The sequence below is a fragment of the Schistocerca nitens genome, chromosome 8 (genome assembly GCF_023898315.1).
Source record: "Schistocerca nitens isolate TAMUIC-IGC-003100 chromosome 8, iqSchNite1.1, whole genome shotgun sequence".
Taxonomy (NCBI): domain Eukaryota; kingdom Metazoa; phylum Arthropoda; class Insecta; order Orthoptera; family Acrididae; genus Schistocerca; species Schistocerca nitens.
In genome coordinates this window covers 259,544,840-259,562,252 of record NC_064621.1, presented here as the reverse complement: position 1 = coordinate 259,562,252, position 17,413 = coordinate 259,544,840, and the positions used below count along the sequence as shown (strand labels likewise).

The 17,413-nt window shown below is 43.6% G+C and overlaps 1 protein-coding gene across 4 annotated transcripts in view; it reads right to left on the bottom strand.

Annotated features, from left to right (window-relative positions):
• The window catches only part of LOC126198504 (endophilin-A), a 772,777-nt gene that overhangs the window by 453,584 nt on the left and 301,780 nt on the right, over positions 1-17,413 (bottom strand). The window contains exon 1 of one of the 4 annotated variants that reach the window (XM_049934885.1): positions 2,254-2,418. The exons of the other annotated variants lie outside the window; for them this stretch is intronic. The gene's annotated coding sequence lies outside the window, so the exon portion shown is untranslated. Of the gene's footprint in view, positions 1-2,253; positions 2,419-17,413 lie in introns of those variants that run through there. 4 annotated transcript variants of the gene reach the window in all.

Below are 17,413 nucleotides of genomic sequence, written 5' to 3'. Positions count from 1 at the left end.
CTAAGGACATCAGACACATCCATGCCCGAGGCAGGATTCGAACCTGCGACCGTAGCGGTCACGCGGTTCCAGACTGTAGCGCCTAGAACCGCTCGGCCACTCCGGCCGGCCTCGGCTCACAGTTCAAAGATTTCTTGAAGTAGTGGAATCAGATAACAGAGGGGATAACTATTTAGTGTTAGGCTAAAGGATAATAAAGGCGATTGCAACTACGCGATCAAGGCGATTCCGAGTGGTGGGTCCAGCAGCGCAATGCGGCTTGGCCCTCGGCGATGTTCTTTCGGCTCTTGGTCAGCAAGCGAGCTGGTCCAGCGCCAAGATGGTGGCGTGTACTTCGGAGGAGGTCCTGTCAGCGTGAAACACCAGTTTCCTACCAAAAGTACTGCGACTTCGTAAAAATTGCTTAAATCGTAATCTTCCCTGAAAACTGTCCATCACTGACATAAATTAAATGACTGCAACTAATTTTATCATCAAATAAATGTATAACAAAACTAATAACTTACAATTAGTCTGGGGAGCAATGACTTACGTTAATGGCGGACGTATTTAGAAACACTTTTTTTTGTAACAATCTATTGTCTGTGATCGGTTACAAGATACCACGAAAAAGAAATGCCGGCCGGTGTGGCCGTGCGGTTCTAAGCGCTTCAGTTTGGAACCGCGTGACCGCTACGGTCGCAGGTTCGAATCCTGCCACGGGCATGGATGTGTGTGATGTCCTTAGGTTAGTTAGCTTTAATTAGTTCTAAGTTCTAGGGGACTGATGACCTCAGTAGTTAAGTCCCATAGTGCTCAGAGCCATTTGAACCATTTGAAAAAGAAATCTAAAGGAAAGTAATATATGCCATCTGGAGCCATTTCGAAGCGAACTGTGGCTGACAGCGTTTAGCTAAGAGAAATTATGTGGCTATTACAGTCAATATAGTTAAGCAAGGTAGTGACAACAAAACGAGCTCTGTATTATAAAGTGCCAGAAAGAAATTTTTTGCTTCTCTAACCTTGATTCAGATGTGATACGTGCGGTTTTTAAACTGTGAGGGGAAAAAAATAGAGAATTGCAGGAGGCGAAGGAATAGATGCACAAGAAAAAGAAGAGAAGAAGAAGAAGTTAGAGCTAACAGTCCGTCGACGATGATGCCATTAGAGACAGACTGACCACGGGGCCACACCGCTCAATGAGACTCCAGAAAAAGCATCAAGAATTTTATTGCTAGCCAAGACAATCACTCATTTCGTGTAAGATCCGCACAAGAGTTCTTGGAGTGCACAATGATGTATTCAGGTCTCAAGGTGGTGATTTTTGTTTTGGCACATACGATGACTGGCACTTCACTAGTGTATCCTAAATCCAAATGGCGAATTGTTTGAAAGAATTTAGCAAATCGTTAAAAAACCATGAAAGTACTGAATAGTGTTACTATGTTCAGCGAAAAATTATCTGTGAGACTGACAAAGATGAGTCTCAGGCTCGCAAAACATATCCAGCCCATGATTTTTTTAAAAAAATGTAGCAAACGACGTGCGTGGGGTGAAATTCCGTGGTACATCAACCTCCACTGCATCTAGTTACAACACTGCCTTTGATGGACAAACCTTTGTTTAACACGCGTTTCGTGCCCCCATGAAAGTCGAGCTCAGATGTAGGTGAAAATCCGTAGTCCATGAATGGGATACTAACTGGTTCTTTACATTCAGTTACACATTTTTACTGAATGAATTTTGTCTGGCCCACTTTCTCAGCTCTGTGTGAAAATGTACCAGCGCAGAAAGCACGGTGAGGATTCTCTGACACACACACACACACACACAGGGGGAAAGGGTGATGGAGAGCGAGAGGGAGGGGGAGGAGGGGGGGAGAGAGGGAGGGAGGGGGGGAGAGAGAGAGAGAGAGAGAGAGAGAGAGAGAGAGAGAGAGAATATTAGCGATGTCAGAATCTGAGCTTTCAATACCGGATAGCGCAACGATCCCCCATCGAATGTAGGTCATGCTGTTCCAGAAATGGGTCAGCGGCTCCAGAGCGCCTGTGCAGAATCTCTGATGGCGATCATTGTTTCGCCACAGATCGAAAGTGCCCATCTGCTATTTGGCGCTTTAGCCTCACTAGCCCTCAGAAGTTGCTCTACTCGGAGAATGAAATTTCTGCTGCGCGCGACCGTGAGCCCCAGGAAGCACACATTTCCGCCGATATTCGAGACGAGGTTCTACAGAAAAATGTTTACCAAGATTCCAGATTTGTCAGCATCACTTACGTTTGGCAAGCAGTCGGTAACCGGCTCGAGCTGCAGGCGGCGGAACGCTGACCAGGTTTTGTAGCGGCTGGACTGGCTGGCTGACTAGATGTGCGCGGGACAGCTGCTCGACATGGCGCCAACACTGGCCGGGGCGGGCACCGACGCGCCGGGTCGTGTCTACTGCTCGCGAGGTCGTGCAGAACTGGCGCGGCCGCGGCGGGGCTCCGGCGCCAGACGTCGGCCGCACCGCGACGCTGCCGCCCCCGTGCCCCGCGGCGGGCGCGCGAACTACCGGCCACCCCCTAGAGGAGAACAGGACGGCGGCGGGTCGCTGCACTGACGGCTCGCGGGTAATGGACCGCCCGACACACGTGCCATGGGACACTCCCGTCTAACAGCGTTTTATTCCTGTCCGGAGACTCCGGCCGGCCTTTCGTTAAAAATCTGTCTGAACAAAAATCTCCTGACGAGAAATACAGCAAATCGATGTTAATTCAGCTTATTTTGCCTTCAGTACTAATGTTTCAATGATCTCATTTTGAGCCTGGTCTGCACATTTCGTAATTCTCTTACTTAAACACTGTCAAACACGAAAATCGCACTGCTGATGCATTATAGTGAAAAAAGGTGCCGGCCAGAGTGGCCGAGCGGTTCTAGGCGCTACAGTCTGAAACCGCGCGACCGCTGCGGTCTCAGGTTCGAATCCTGCCTCGGGCATGGATGTGTGTGATGTCCTTAGGTTAGTTAGGTTTAAGTAGTTCTAAGTCCTAGGGGACTGATGACCTTAGAAGTTAAATCCCATAGTGCTCAGAGCCACTTGAACCATTTTTTGAAAAAAGGCGACAAGCGTCTGCGAGAATAGAATATTGTCAAGCACCGTTCGTCGGTAGTAAGGCCTGCTATGATATTCGGGGCAGAGACATGGCCAACCACAGTAGGCCAGGAAAGGAAGATGGAAGTGGCGGAAATGAGGATGCTGAGGTGGGGTAACAAGGAAGGACAGGATTAGAAATGAATTTGTTAGAGGAGCTGTGAAAGTTGGATACAAGAGGTGGTACGGACACCTACAGAGAAAAGGGGAAGAGTATATCGGAAACAGAGTTGAAGATATAAAGATTGAAGGAGCGAGAAGGAGAGGAAGACCGAAGATGAGGTGGAAGGATAAGATATCCGGGGAGCTAAGGGAGAAAGGATGGAAGAAGGAAGAGGCAATGGATAGAGTACTGTGGAGGGAGGAGGATCCAGAAGAGCAACGCCGACCCTACGAGACGTGGGACTAGGAGACGATAAAGAAGAAAAAAAGAAGAAGACCGTTTGTTTTCCTTGTATGTCAATTGTAATACGTCGGGACTATCATGTAAATATCGTTTCTTTGCCTACGACCTCTAGCTTTACATAATTGCCATCATCGTGCTATGTCCCTACGAGTGCCGTCATCAGTGTGTAGCAGATAATGCCGTTTACAGAAACATACAGGGGGTGGACAAAAAAAATGGAAACACCAAAAACAACACACATTATCATGCCTCCTCATACGATGTAGGAATACCGTTAGCATTAAAAACAGCTTCCACTCTTCTAGGAATGGATAAATACAAGTCCTTCATGATTTTCAAGGGGAATCTTACTCCATTCTTGCTGCAAACATGTGGTATGTTCAGGTTAACGATGGAAGCGGCGTCAGTAACCACGCACACTTCCCTCCAAAACGATGTGAGCTGAACACAGCACCACCACTTGGGAACGAACATTGTACCACAAGGGATGGACATAATCAGCCAAAATGGTCTATAATCGTTGGCAGTAATGCGACCTTGTAGAGTAACCATGAGGGCATAAAATACCACAACATGACTGCCCAAAATCACTACCGAATCCCCACCATCTTTCACTCTTGGGACGTAAACTCTAAAAGAAATTCGAAACAGTTGCGAAACAAGACTCGTTCGACCAAATGACTTTTCCATTGCTGCATAGCCTAGGTTTCATGTCTCCGGCACAACGTTTTCCCGTTATGAGCCTTTCCATCACTGGTCAGTGGTTTTGGAATTCCAGCTCGCCGTGAAATTCCCTTCTTATGGAGCTCCCTTCGTGTCGTTTACGTGCTGAAAACAGCTCCCGAGTGCAACATTCAATTCTGCAGTGACTTCTGCAGCTCTAGTTTTGTTTTTCGTCATAACACTCTTCAATGACCGCCTGTCACGATCAGTCGACCCATACTTTTGCATGCGTTGTGACTTAGCGGATGCTGTTTTCCAGTTTCCCTGTATGCGGTATAAATCGTCGATATGGTGTCTCTTGAAACACCAAAACACTTCGGCTCCCTTGGTTACGGAAGCACCCCACCATACGAGCACCAACCATTTTCCCACGTTCACTTAGCTGCGACATGATGCACTCACAATTACGAAGAACACAGTTCTGACCACGACTGACGCGAGCAACGTTTCGAGGACATTGCATAGGTGCCGTTCGTGATCAAGTACATTATGTACCTGTCCAGCCTGCAGACGTGGACATTATCTGTATTTATGTTCAAGAATGCATTTCTCATGGTGTTACAATATTTTTGTCTAACCTCTGTACGATTTCTATATCCACAGGATCTTTAAATACGTAATCTTCTTTTGTGGATGCCTTACACAATATATGGACACAGTCTTCAAACAACAGAAAAGGGTAATTAGAGAAATAACACAAATTAGTAACCGGGCTGCATGTTCAAGCAGCTGGGGATTCTAACTGCCACCACGTAAGTATGTCTGCCAATCTGTTATGAACATCAACGAGAACAATTCCTACTGCCGTACAAACGGCAGGAGTCATGATCATGGAACAAGAGCAAGGCTACCTTACTTAGCAAGAGGAAACGACGAAAACACAAAAAACAGCGTTTTTTTACAACGGGTAAAATAGTACAATAAACTGTCCAACGAGGTTAGAGAGGCAACTAATATCAATCTGTTGTAAGCTTTCTATAAAAATACTGTCTGTACAAGAGAAAACTGAATACACTGATTTCGAAAACTTTCTCCTCATGTAACGTGCACTTTAGATAACATTTTCAATTGCTCAGCACAACTGACTGTTGGTTGGCTCTGTGTAGCGAATGTCAACAGTGTCGTGAAATATAACTTTAAACTTCATGAAATGCAAAATTTGAAGTAAAGAAAATGAATCTAATTAAATGCCAAAGGAAACTAATTGTGTGCTCAACGAAAGATGTATAACTAGAACTCAGTACAGAAGTAGGTCAACATTATGAACGTTGCGTGATATGAATTGCAATGTAAGACTTGGAATATCTACAAAAAATAAATAAATAAATTACTGCTCTACTCACAAGAAAGTACCTGTTTGACATTACCAGTACCTAAAATTAATCTGCTTGCTAGCACAGCACCTGACAATTCTGACAACAAACTGTTTGCTCAAGAATGCAAGGTGCGATCTGCCCGGAACTCTCGCTCAGAATGCTTTTTTTTTTTTTTTTTTTTTGCTCCAATGCACCTGCTACAGAATTCACAGATTTACTGCGACTCATGGAGGTGGGTTTAACTTTAGAGAAAATCGTTCTTAAGAAATCAAACTCTTATTATTGACGAAAAGACTGCTCAGCATAAAAAGACTCTAGCAGTTACAAAATTCCCTCATCACAAAAGTTGCCAACATACCTTTAAAATCCCTCCGAAACCTTCTCCATCAATATAAAGAACAAGAAAGCATTATAAACAGTTTTCATAATAATAAAGTATTCCAGATAGTTACTATCAGATTCACAAATAACACATATCTTTCTTTTAAAAATTCAACTTCTCGCCTCAAATTAAGAATGCCCCGGCAGTGCACAACTAACTGACTAGCAGGTCAACCATATATAAAACTAAACACAGAATCAAGAATCTTATTCACTACTCAAGCAGTGCGTTCATTCATCTTTGCTCTAGTACAGTTAAGATGAATTATTTACAATAGCAGAAAACATATGAGAACCTTACAATGTCTAGACTATCGGTTAAAGCATAAGTCTTAAATAATTCGTGCCACAAAGTCAGAGATTATTTAGACAACACAGAGTAGCGAATGGCAAAAGATTAACATTATTCGATGAAAATCACCTGTCATGCTGCAGTACACTGTTATAGTTCAATGACTCTTACTGTAAAATCCTAGATCCGGGATCTGTGATGGACAATTCTAACATTTTCCATTTTATTGAGCTCGGTATCTCGTCGCATTCACTGTAGTGAAGTTCTGACAAGGGCTTGTCACACGGGCATAGGAACAACACGAGGAACTCAATAGAACGGAGAAATATCGTCGAGGTCCTGAAAGAGAAAAAAAGAGAAAGCGTGCGCGCGCGTGTGTATGTGTGTAGTCTGGGTAATGACCAGTGATGTCATACAACCGAATTGTGTAAAAGATAATTTTACTGTATACTTGAGTGAGTTAATTTTCTCAAAAACTGTTTCGTTTTTCAGGTGTGATGATAAGCTCAGGAAAAAAAAAAAAAAAAAAAAAACGTCGCCCCCTAGAGGAATCATTACACCGTGTAATCTGTTCTTGCACCAGATAACCGCCGGGTTGACTTAGGAAGTTGAGCCACAAGGCTGAACAGGTACGTTGCATCCAGGTTAAACCACTCAGTGGCGTTCTGAACGCCCATTACTCCCCAAATTCGGGTACACTGATGTCGGTGGTTTATCCACTTTTCCAGCAAGTCCCGCAGTATTTCTAAGGGGCTCAAGTCAGGTGATTCTGAAGACCAATCGAGATTTAATAGGGTGGAGGAGTGTCCAGAAAACCATTGACATAGTCTTACAGCCCGATAAACTTTGCTGTTGTCATCTTTATTTGCCTGTGTGAGCAAGTGACCAACTCCAAATGCAGTTACCATTGCAATGTTATTTCGCTAACAGGTTGGGATGGAACTTCATTCAGTGACTGCAACCGTTCTTTTCAGGTTTAGAAGCGATTTTGATTCACAAACTGTTTATTGCATCTCTGGTACCTCTCAGAACCTTTTTCCGATTCCAGTTCTGACTGTGTTTCGTGGCCACGTGTGTTATACCACTGCTTGTAGGTATGCTGAACAGTCCGCCACGAAACACCAACAAATCCAGCAACTTCACACAACAGGGGCACGGCCAAACACGATTGCCGCTTTCTGCCACTTTATTAAGTTCTTACATTTATCCATGCTTAGGTACAATGTCTGCGCGAAACAAATATCTCACTAATTGCTTACTGCCTTATGCTCACGTAGAGGCAGTGCGCGCGCAATGCAGCATGTGATTCGATCGTTGTGCCATCTATAAAGTCTTAACGATACGTGTGTGTGTGTGTGTGTGTGTGTGTGTATGTACGTGTGTGTGTGCGCGCGCGCGCGCTGGGGTGACTAATATCTTGATCGGAGAGCTTATGTCTGTAATGATTTTGTAAATGATCCATGGAGGCGTAGATACTAACTAAATGACTAAATAAGATATCAATCCAGCTGTCGTCGAGGTAAATGATGATCTGTTCTCAGTGGTAAGATGGGAGCAAAACCTGAACGCGGACTTCTCCTAGACGGTATTTCAGTACCGTATTGGAAAACACTGAAGGACTTGGGTGTAACTTTGGATGGCGCCTGAACTGGGCACAAAATACTGTTGCCAAGTGCTGGAAGATTACCGCTTGTGTCTGTGTCCTCAAAAAGTGTCGGAACATATTGCCACCGGATGTGATACGTAACATTGCGCAATCGTTCGTTCTGCCGAACCTCCACTACTGTGACGTAATCATACAGGGGAGGAGTAATCAGAACGCCAGTAGGTTAGAACAAAGCATGAATGCTTGTGAGTGTCATTTCTACAACATCTACGTCACTACTTCATATGCCGAATTAGGAGGGTTCCATGAGAACCATACACCCCAGTGCTTCGCATTAGAGTGGCAGCTACTTATAGCTGCCGCATCAACATAATCGAAACACAAGGTGTCAGTTATCTAGTGTCCTTGCTGTCTTCATCCATAAAACATTCTCGAACTCCTCCTCTGTTGCTGCCCTGCACTGTGCGCACATTTCGATGCCCTGTTGCTTTTGAGAAGGGTTTGACTCACTTCCTTTCGTCAACCTCAAAACTTGAAACAGTAAAGCCAATGCTACCATTTTCTCCCAGTTATGTTAGTTCCCTGTTCTTTACTCAGTCACATCATTGCCCGCCCCCCCCCCCCCCAAATCTTCCATTAACTGTGTTTTATAAACTTTCGCTCCTCCTTCCACCCTTTCTCTCATGCCCATTACTGCTAGCTCTCACAGTTTAAATATACCTCCCCCAAATCTGTCTTTACTGTTGTTCTTGTCATAAGCGAAAGCAAATCATGTTCTTTTTTCTGCACTATTATATTCCGAAATGCTGTATTCTATAAGGGGCTACTAAAAATTTCCGTTTGAGGGCGTTGCTGCATTGTATATGCAAACCCAGCGCAGCTACGATGCGGGAATGTAAGAACCGCCATGCGGGAAAGGAGTTAGTGTGGCCTTCGAACGGAAACATTTTTATCGTCCCTTACGTACCGAATATAACTTACAACATGCTTACCACATTGAATGTCATGTAAAATATGTAGTATGCCTGGTTAGATGTAAGAAAAGGCACGATAGACCCAAACTGGCCAGGTTGAACAAAATGAATAAACATATAAAATATTTCATTCATAACAGAAGGTGGGAAAATTCTAAGAACGAAGATTAGGGTTTAACGTCTAGTTAACGGTGCGTTCGTTAGAGATATAGCACACACTCTAACAAACTAATAAAAAAATCAGCTTAAGAGGAGCCCAAAGGATTTATTGGTGCCCATCTCCCGCTCCAGAGGAATTTCTTAGTAGAACCGACTAACGTGTTTACATTATTATTTATATCAGATAATGCGAGTATTATGTAAAAATGTTACGTCTCTAATTCTTATATGCAGTAATGTGATAAATACAAGTATGTGCGGTCAACTGATTTTTCTCTTTGATGATGCATGGCTACAATACTCTAAGAATAGTATGTACCTCTGTGTATTGTGCATTTACATGTTTCGTGACAATATTTTGAAGATTTTTTGACTTATTCCACATCCATGGGGCCATTTTACTTGAGATATGTGCAAGGCATATCTCTTTTTCTCTCTAAATATGTATTGTGTATTCTTGTTTTATGGCATGTTCTACATCCCTGAGGGCCTTCTCACAATGGATCTGTGGAACGGGAAGTGCATCTAATGTAATCGAAACGGGACGGCTAAAGACAATGTCTGTGTCCTTTTCAATATTACCTCCACACAGCAATGGACGTAATTTCTGTTTATTTATTTATTTATTTTATTTCAAACTGCTTCGGGCAAAGGCTCGTACAATCAGCTTGAGAGCTCAGAAAAGCAAACAAAAAATAAACTCTAGTTACTTTACATACAGTGCACGAACATAAGAAATTTTTTGAAACTGATATCTGTATACTTTGTATCATGAATATAAGAACACTGAATACTGTTTCACACAAAGTTAAGCATTTATACAAAATAATCACATCAAAGGCCCAATCAGGTAATAAATAAAAACTTGAAGGTATAATTTTGTTACTGTGCTCTCGAGTCCAAAAATTCGTTCGATGGAGCTTTCCACCCTCGTCTCTCCTGCGTAAGTTTCTTCATCTCTGTGTCACTACTGCAGCTTACATCAATCTGAACCGCTTACTGTAGTCTTCCCCTACAACTCTTGCCCACTGCACTTCACTTCATTACGTATCCGTGATGCCTCAAGATGCGTCCTATCAACCGATCCCTTCTTTTCGACACATTGTGCCACAAATTTATTTCCTCCCCGATTCGATTTTGTACCTCCTCATTAGTAATCATGTCTGTCAATCTAATCTTCGGCATTCGTCTATGGCTCTACTTTTCAAAAGCATGCATTTTTTTTTCTTTTCTTTCTTGAAGTTACGGTTTATCGTCCACGTTTCACATCCACACGGACGACGTTACCGGCTGAAGGCCAGAGAACATTTGAAAACTTAATTTTATATTCGATGTTCACAATTTTTTCTTTTTCAGAAATGCTTTTCTTGCACTATAAGCCTGCATTGTATATCCTCTCTACCTTTGCCATTGTCAATTATTTTGCTGCCCAAACAGCAAAACTCATCTACTACTTTTAGTGTCTTACTTCCAAAGCTAATTCGCTCAGCATTGCCTGATTTAATTCGACTACATTCCAGGACCATTGTTTTACTTTTGTTAGTGCTCATCGCATTACACTTTTAAGTCATTACCCATTCTGTTCAACTGTTCTCCCAAACCCTTTGCCTTCTATGATACAATTACAATGCCATCCTATAAAGTTTTTATTTCTTCTCTGTGAATTTTAATTCCCATTGCAATTTTCTCCTTTCTTTCTTCACCGCTTTCTCCACGACCTGTTCCAGTAACACCGCGAAAGAGGTTACAACCATGTCTCACTTTCCTTCTCAACCACTCCTGTACAAGCTGTAAATAGATTTCACTCTTTCTATTTAAGTCTCCTACCTTTATAATTTGAAAATGTGCTTTCCAGTCAACATTGCAAACCGTTTCTCTTCGTCTACATATACTATAAAAGTAGATTTGCCTTTCCTCAACCTATCTTCTATGGCCCATGGTGGGGGCAGCATCTCTTCTTGTGTGTCTACATTTCTGCGGAACCCAATCTGATCATCCCACTTCTACTATTCTTGCAACTGATCTTTAGTTAAAATGTGTCAGTATTTTGTATTATCACATTCGCCAGTACCTGCTTTCTTTCGAACTGGAGCTGTTTAATTATTCTTTAAGTCTGACGATATTTCGAGTGTTTCGTATCAGATGACTAGTTTCGTCGTAGTTTGCTCTTCCAAGGATCTCAACAATTATGCGTCGTTTACTCCAAGAGCCTTGTTTCTACTTATGTCTTTCAGTGCTTTTCTAATTCCTCTCGCAGTATCGTACGTGCCGTTTGGCAGTTGTGTCTTTCCGACGTGCGTGTGGTAAATGCGGAAACGTGAACTGGCTGGCTCTGAGCACTATGGGACTTAACATCTCAGGTCATCAGTCCCCTAGAACTTAGAACTACTTAAACCTAACTAACCTAAGGACATCACACACATCCATGCCCGAGGCAGGATTCGAACCTGCGACCGTAGCGGTCGCGCGGTTCCAGACTGAAGCGCCTAGAGCCGCTCGGTCACACTGGCCGGCCACAAGACGTCGGTCGATGTGGGAAGCCAGCCTCATTCATCTTGTTGACATCAAGGAACTGGTGTCTCTGTTACTGGAGAAGGGCACTGCACAGCGCTGCATAAATTACGGCGTGCAATGAAGGTGAAATCTTCGAAAAAACTGCGATAATGGGGACTGCTGCTCCAAGATAACCTACGCCCCCATATTGCAAATGCAACGCAAAAATTACGCCAACTCATGTGTGAAACACTCGAGCACCCGCCCTATAGTTCCGATCTCTCTCCGTGCGATTATCTCGCCTTCAGTCTCTTAAAAAAAAGGGTTGAAAGGGTTGAAGATTCCTGTCGAACGAGCATATGCACCTGGCAGTTACTGATGACTTCACTTGTTTTATCACACGTAGATATGTTGAACCTGGTGCGTTTGGAATGATCAATGCTCACGGTGATTTTACCGACTATCACACCATTCTAGACTATAAAGCTTTCGGACTGAAATTTTTTGATCGCCCCTTATAGGAAAAACTTAACTTGATACAGATGATGAAAAACAATTATATAATTTCGAATAAGGCAAATAGCCGTGTGCTGCTTAACACAGTCACGACGATTACATATCCAGGCGTAACGCTGCAACGTGACATGAGAGGGAACGAGCACGAAGTCGGTTGTAAGGAAGGCGAATGTTCGAATACGAGGGAGAACTCTGGGAAATTGTGGGTCATCTATCAAGGAGACCGCATACAGAGCAGTTGCAAGTTCTATGATTGTGTGCTGCTCGAACCAATTCACAGACGTACTGCTAGATTTCTTACCGGTAGTTTCGATCAACACGCGACAGTTACGGAAATGCTCGGTGAACTGAAATAGGAGTCCCTGGAGGCAAGAGCACTTTTTTTGGCGAATCACTAATGAGAAATTTTAGAGAATCGACATCTGCGATAAACTGCAGAACGATTCTAGTGCCGACAACGGACTATAGCCTATGGGCCGCGATAATAAGAAAAGAGAAATCAGGGCTCTTACGAAAACACACAACCTGTCGTTTTTCTCTCATTCATTTCGCGATTGGAACAGCGAAAGAGAATTGCTGCAGTAGAGTCGGCGAGAGTTGGTCCGTTACAACTGGCAGCTCTGTTAAACTGAGAAGCGCAAACGGCTGCAGGCGAAAACAATAGTTGTCTATACAGCTGTGACAACGCCGAGGCGCTGTCATGGAGACGTATGAAAACCGCGTTACGTGATACGTTGAGGTACACGCGCGAGGCAACCGCTCCACTGCAGCTGTCTTTCTCTCGCTGACACAATGTACGCTCCACCAGGCGTCTTGGGATGGCTTGCTGAGTATGTGTGTACACGAAGAATGCGAGTCCAGACTTGACCTTTGTCCACCTCCGTTGATAATTCTTCCAAGTCTCCGTTCGTGTCTTAAACATTAACTGTTTCATTCTAATACCCCCGCCTCCCTCCCCCAGTGATATACATACAGCTGAAATCACAAGTTTTCAAAAGCCGGTGGTAGAGGCGTGTGTATAGCCGTTAGTAATACTGTAATAACTGTTGAAGTTAGTACAAATTCCGAATGCGAAATAGTTTGGGTGAAGATAAGCGTTAAAGGTTGATCAAACATGGCAATCGGACGCTTTCATATACCCTCCTGTCTCAGGAGCAGTAATGGCGGAACGTTGGAGGAAAAACTTGTAGAAGGTTGCGCGGTTGTTTCCGTGTCATGATACAGCACCAGGGAAAGATTTTAAATTACCACTTGTAACAGACTCCGAGGTTCTACGTAAAATTTCATCTAACGAGTGGGCAGAGAACCCGAAGACGTTTTCGTCTTACGTTAAATAAGTAAACAGATTTTTAGATATCTATGCGGACTTTTGCAAAACTGTTTCACTAAGAAACATCGTACCGCGATGCCTCCGCTAAGCCGGCCGCGGTGACCGAGCGGTTCTAGGCGCTTCAGTCTGGAACCGCGCGTCTGATATGGTCGCAGGTTCGAATCCTGCCTCGGCCATGGATGTGTGTGATGTCCTTAGGTTAGTTAGGTTTAAGTAGTTCTAAGTTCTAGGGGACTGATGACCTCAGAAGTTAAGTCCCGTAGTGCTCAGAGCCATTTGAACCATCAGAACTATTGCGTATCTGGAGAACGAAAACTCTTCCGTAAGAATCAATAAGGATTCAGCAAACAAGGATCGTGTGAACACCAGCTGGCTCTAATCATCCACTAAGTCCAGGAAGAAGAAGATAACGGCGTCCACGCCGATCTGTGTTCCCTGACGTCCACAAGGCGTTCAATACGTTTCTAAAAAGTCGCTTAATGAACAAAATGCGAGTTTACGGAATATCAGACAAACTTTGTGACTGGACGGAAGAGTTCCTAGCAAACAGAACATATCACACCACTCTTAACAGACAGAAATCTAAAGTCGTAAAAGTAAGTTAGGGCTAAACACGTGGTGGCTATTAAAACGGCAACACAAGAAAGGATAGCACATAACGAACCTTTACTGATGTGCGTATATGGTACAATCTGTAGGTGATTTGGTGGCATACTGGACGAGAAATTTATATACAGGACTGGCAGCTCTGGCAGCGACGACGACTCCAAAGTGTCTGGAGATCGAGTCGAGCTCGGATGACAATGGTACGTCATTCAGTGCAGCTTCAACACTATTCCAGAATTCATCAACCTTTATATCTGAGCGTGTGGTGGCATGCCCGTCTCTCAGCAACCCGTGTTCAGATGCGTTCAGTGGGCGAGAGTCCTCGAGATGCTGGCCAGAGCAACAGTGGAATGTCCTCTGTAGTAAAGTAGGTCAAAACAGCACCGACAACATATGGTCCTGCGTCATCTTGTTGAACGATGTCACGCGGATCTCGGAGTACGGGCACAGTCCCTCGCTTTAATGCCTCAGAAATGTAATGCCTCAGAAATGTAATGCCTCGTGTCCAAATGAGTAGTTATGGGGACCAATGGTGATCGTATGAGATACTCGATGGCACCCCATCACGCCATCTGCTGGGCTCTTACGGTGATTGCGAAAGCAATTTGCAAGCCTCCATAGAAGATTACGTCAATTTTGATGATACGCAGAACCGAGACTAGTTTAAAAGACGATAGCCTGCCAGTCTGGTGTCGCCTGCTGCGTCAAGAGAAGCCGCAACATGGCTGCTGTGCTGACAGTTCGTGCTGTTCGAGACGTCGTGCGGGTGGATATCATTTCCTGATAAAGCACGGAATCTGGTTGTACGATCCTGCACGTCTGAGCGAACAATGTGTCTGTCCTCTCTGGTGCTAGTCGCGTGGGCCCTTGATTCCATTTGCGCATGACAGTACGGTATGCCCTTCAACGAGAGCAGGAATCTTGCGGAACGTTAACCACAGTCTCAACTGGCCACAATCCTGCTGCTGTCGAATTCCGACATTATGTTGGAAGATATTTTTTCTTCTTATATGAAGCTTAATACGATCTTCTTGTTAGCAAGTAACACTTAGATGCGACTTCTGAACGAGAAACCCGTTGTGTAATCTCTTCTTATCCTCAGAAGGTAGATGGTGTTAATCGATACACATGCGACAGCCCACTCTATCAATACGTTCCAAGACGCCGCGTAAACACGTTATTTTTCTGGGGCTCATACCTCTGTATTTACTGGTGATGTAAAGGTAGGGTCAAATGTTTTGTACACCCAACAGAAGGATCGTATAATAGCTATCTTACAGTACAGGGTCAAAGTATTACACACTGTGTGTTTTTCTGTCTTGAAGTGGAAGAAGAAAGTTGGTTTACTGTCCCTCTCTCTAATGTGAGCGGACGATATGCAATGGGCTGTCGAGGTTTTACACATTGCACGAAAAGGACTACTAACAAATATCCTTGAAGAGATCAAAATATATTCACACACACAAGATTACCCCCAAAGAAATTCTAAATGAACAGATCGATTTGAAACAAAAACATTACATAGAAAATTTTACTAAACTATCCTCCCAAATACGAGATGAACAGAAAAACAAAATCTACAAACATATCAGAGATCATGCTACTCTGAAATTAAAAATAACCACTGAAAGCATAGTTTAAAAATAAACAACGTCGGGAAATGGTCATAAACCTCTCGCATTACAACTCCTTACACAGTAGTAACAGCAATTGAGACATCGACGTCATATTAAGACCACCTGATGTACGTAGCAAAGCATAATTCTATAATATGTTAAAATATCTACTTCAAAATCTGAAATATTGTACCATACTATGTATTGTCCACAGATAACGTAAAGATGGCAATCACGCCGAAATAGGCCTGTTGTAATAAAAAAAATAACGAACGCAGCAGCGCCTTGGTCTCATAGCGTAATACATAACGACATATACGACGCAGCGGGCTCAGATGAGTACAAGTTTAAGTTTGCTGAACACCGTTTTCACTTTGTTGCAATTGTTATGTCCAGCAGTAAAGATTTCCTTTCCATTATGCAGCCACGGTACTCCCTTATAGACGACAGCATCGTCAGCGAAAACTCGGACTGCTGCAGACCCTATTTGCACGGTGAATATTTAACACAAACACGAGGTGTGTCCTAAAAAACGACAAAATAACAACTAATGTTCTCGATAATTATAAACGAAGCATCAGGTAGGGTCTGCAGCACCCTACGACAGTTTGCTGTAGAAGCTGTCGTCTACAAAGAAGTACCGTTGCTGAATCCTCCTAAGGAAAGACTTTTAGTCACTGCCGCAACATATTATCCTGGTGAGATTACAGGTGAACAATTCTAGCGTTACCTTGGAAACTTATATTACAAAAAGGAGCCCTGAGCAAATGAGACTAATAAAGAATACAGACGAGCAACATTCGAACTATCTTAACAATCGCATAGATCACCATCAAAACCATCTCCAGTGCGCTTTATTACACTTCAACGATTGTATATTGCAGTTGTCGGTGGATTTCTTCAAAATTTTAAACTTTAGCCTACGTTGGGAAAAACATTTAAAAAAAATAAATGGTCAAGCGCCAATAGGACTCGCGCACTGCGAGTTCTTACAAACTTAATTATATACACTGGTGTCAAAATTAAAGAAACAAACGGAAATTTTGCTAGGTTGCGTTTATTTTTCCAAAAAAACGGTATAAACGGGTGATAGTAGAGCAGAAACAATGTAAAGAATACAGAAAATAAGCAACTGCAACATGCATAACGGTAGACAAAAATGATCGTTTTTTCCAACACGGATTTGCACATACATTCCGACAACTGGTTAATGTGCTCAGTATGGGATGTGACCATCTCCGGCAACAATACAGGTCTGACACCACGGGGCATGCTGTGGCCGATGTCCTCAATCTCTTGTTGAGGCAATAACACACCTTCTTCCTGCAGAACGGCTCACAAGTCTTTCAGTGTGATTGGTGGACGCTGACGTGATGCAACCAGTCTCCTTAGTGCATCCCACACATGTTCTACGGGATTCAGATTGGGAGAGCGTGCAGGCTACGACTTGTGTGCAATATCTTCCGTTTCCAAGAAAACATCGATCACCCGTGCTTCATAAGGTCGGGCATTATCGTCCATCAATACGAAGTCTGGGTCCACAGCACCTCGTAGCAACTGCACATGAGGTCCGAATATCTCGTCACGATACGTGGCAGCAGTTAAACCTTGCCGATTCACCCGTACAGTTTCATGAACAGGTGTTCATGTGGTACACAATAACTGCTCAAACCATCAGTGGTTCAAAATGGTTCAAATGGCTCTGAGCACTATGGGACTCAACTGCTGTGGTCATAAGTCCCCTAGAACTTAGAACTACTTAAACCTAACTAACCTAAGGACAGCACACAACACCCAGCCATCACGAGGCAGAGAAAATCCCTGACCCCGCCGGGGATCGAACCCGGGAACCCGGGCGTGGGAAGCGAGAACGCTACCGCACGACCACG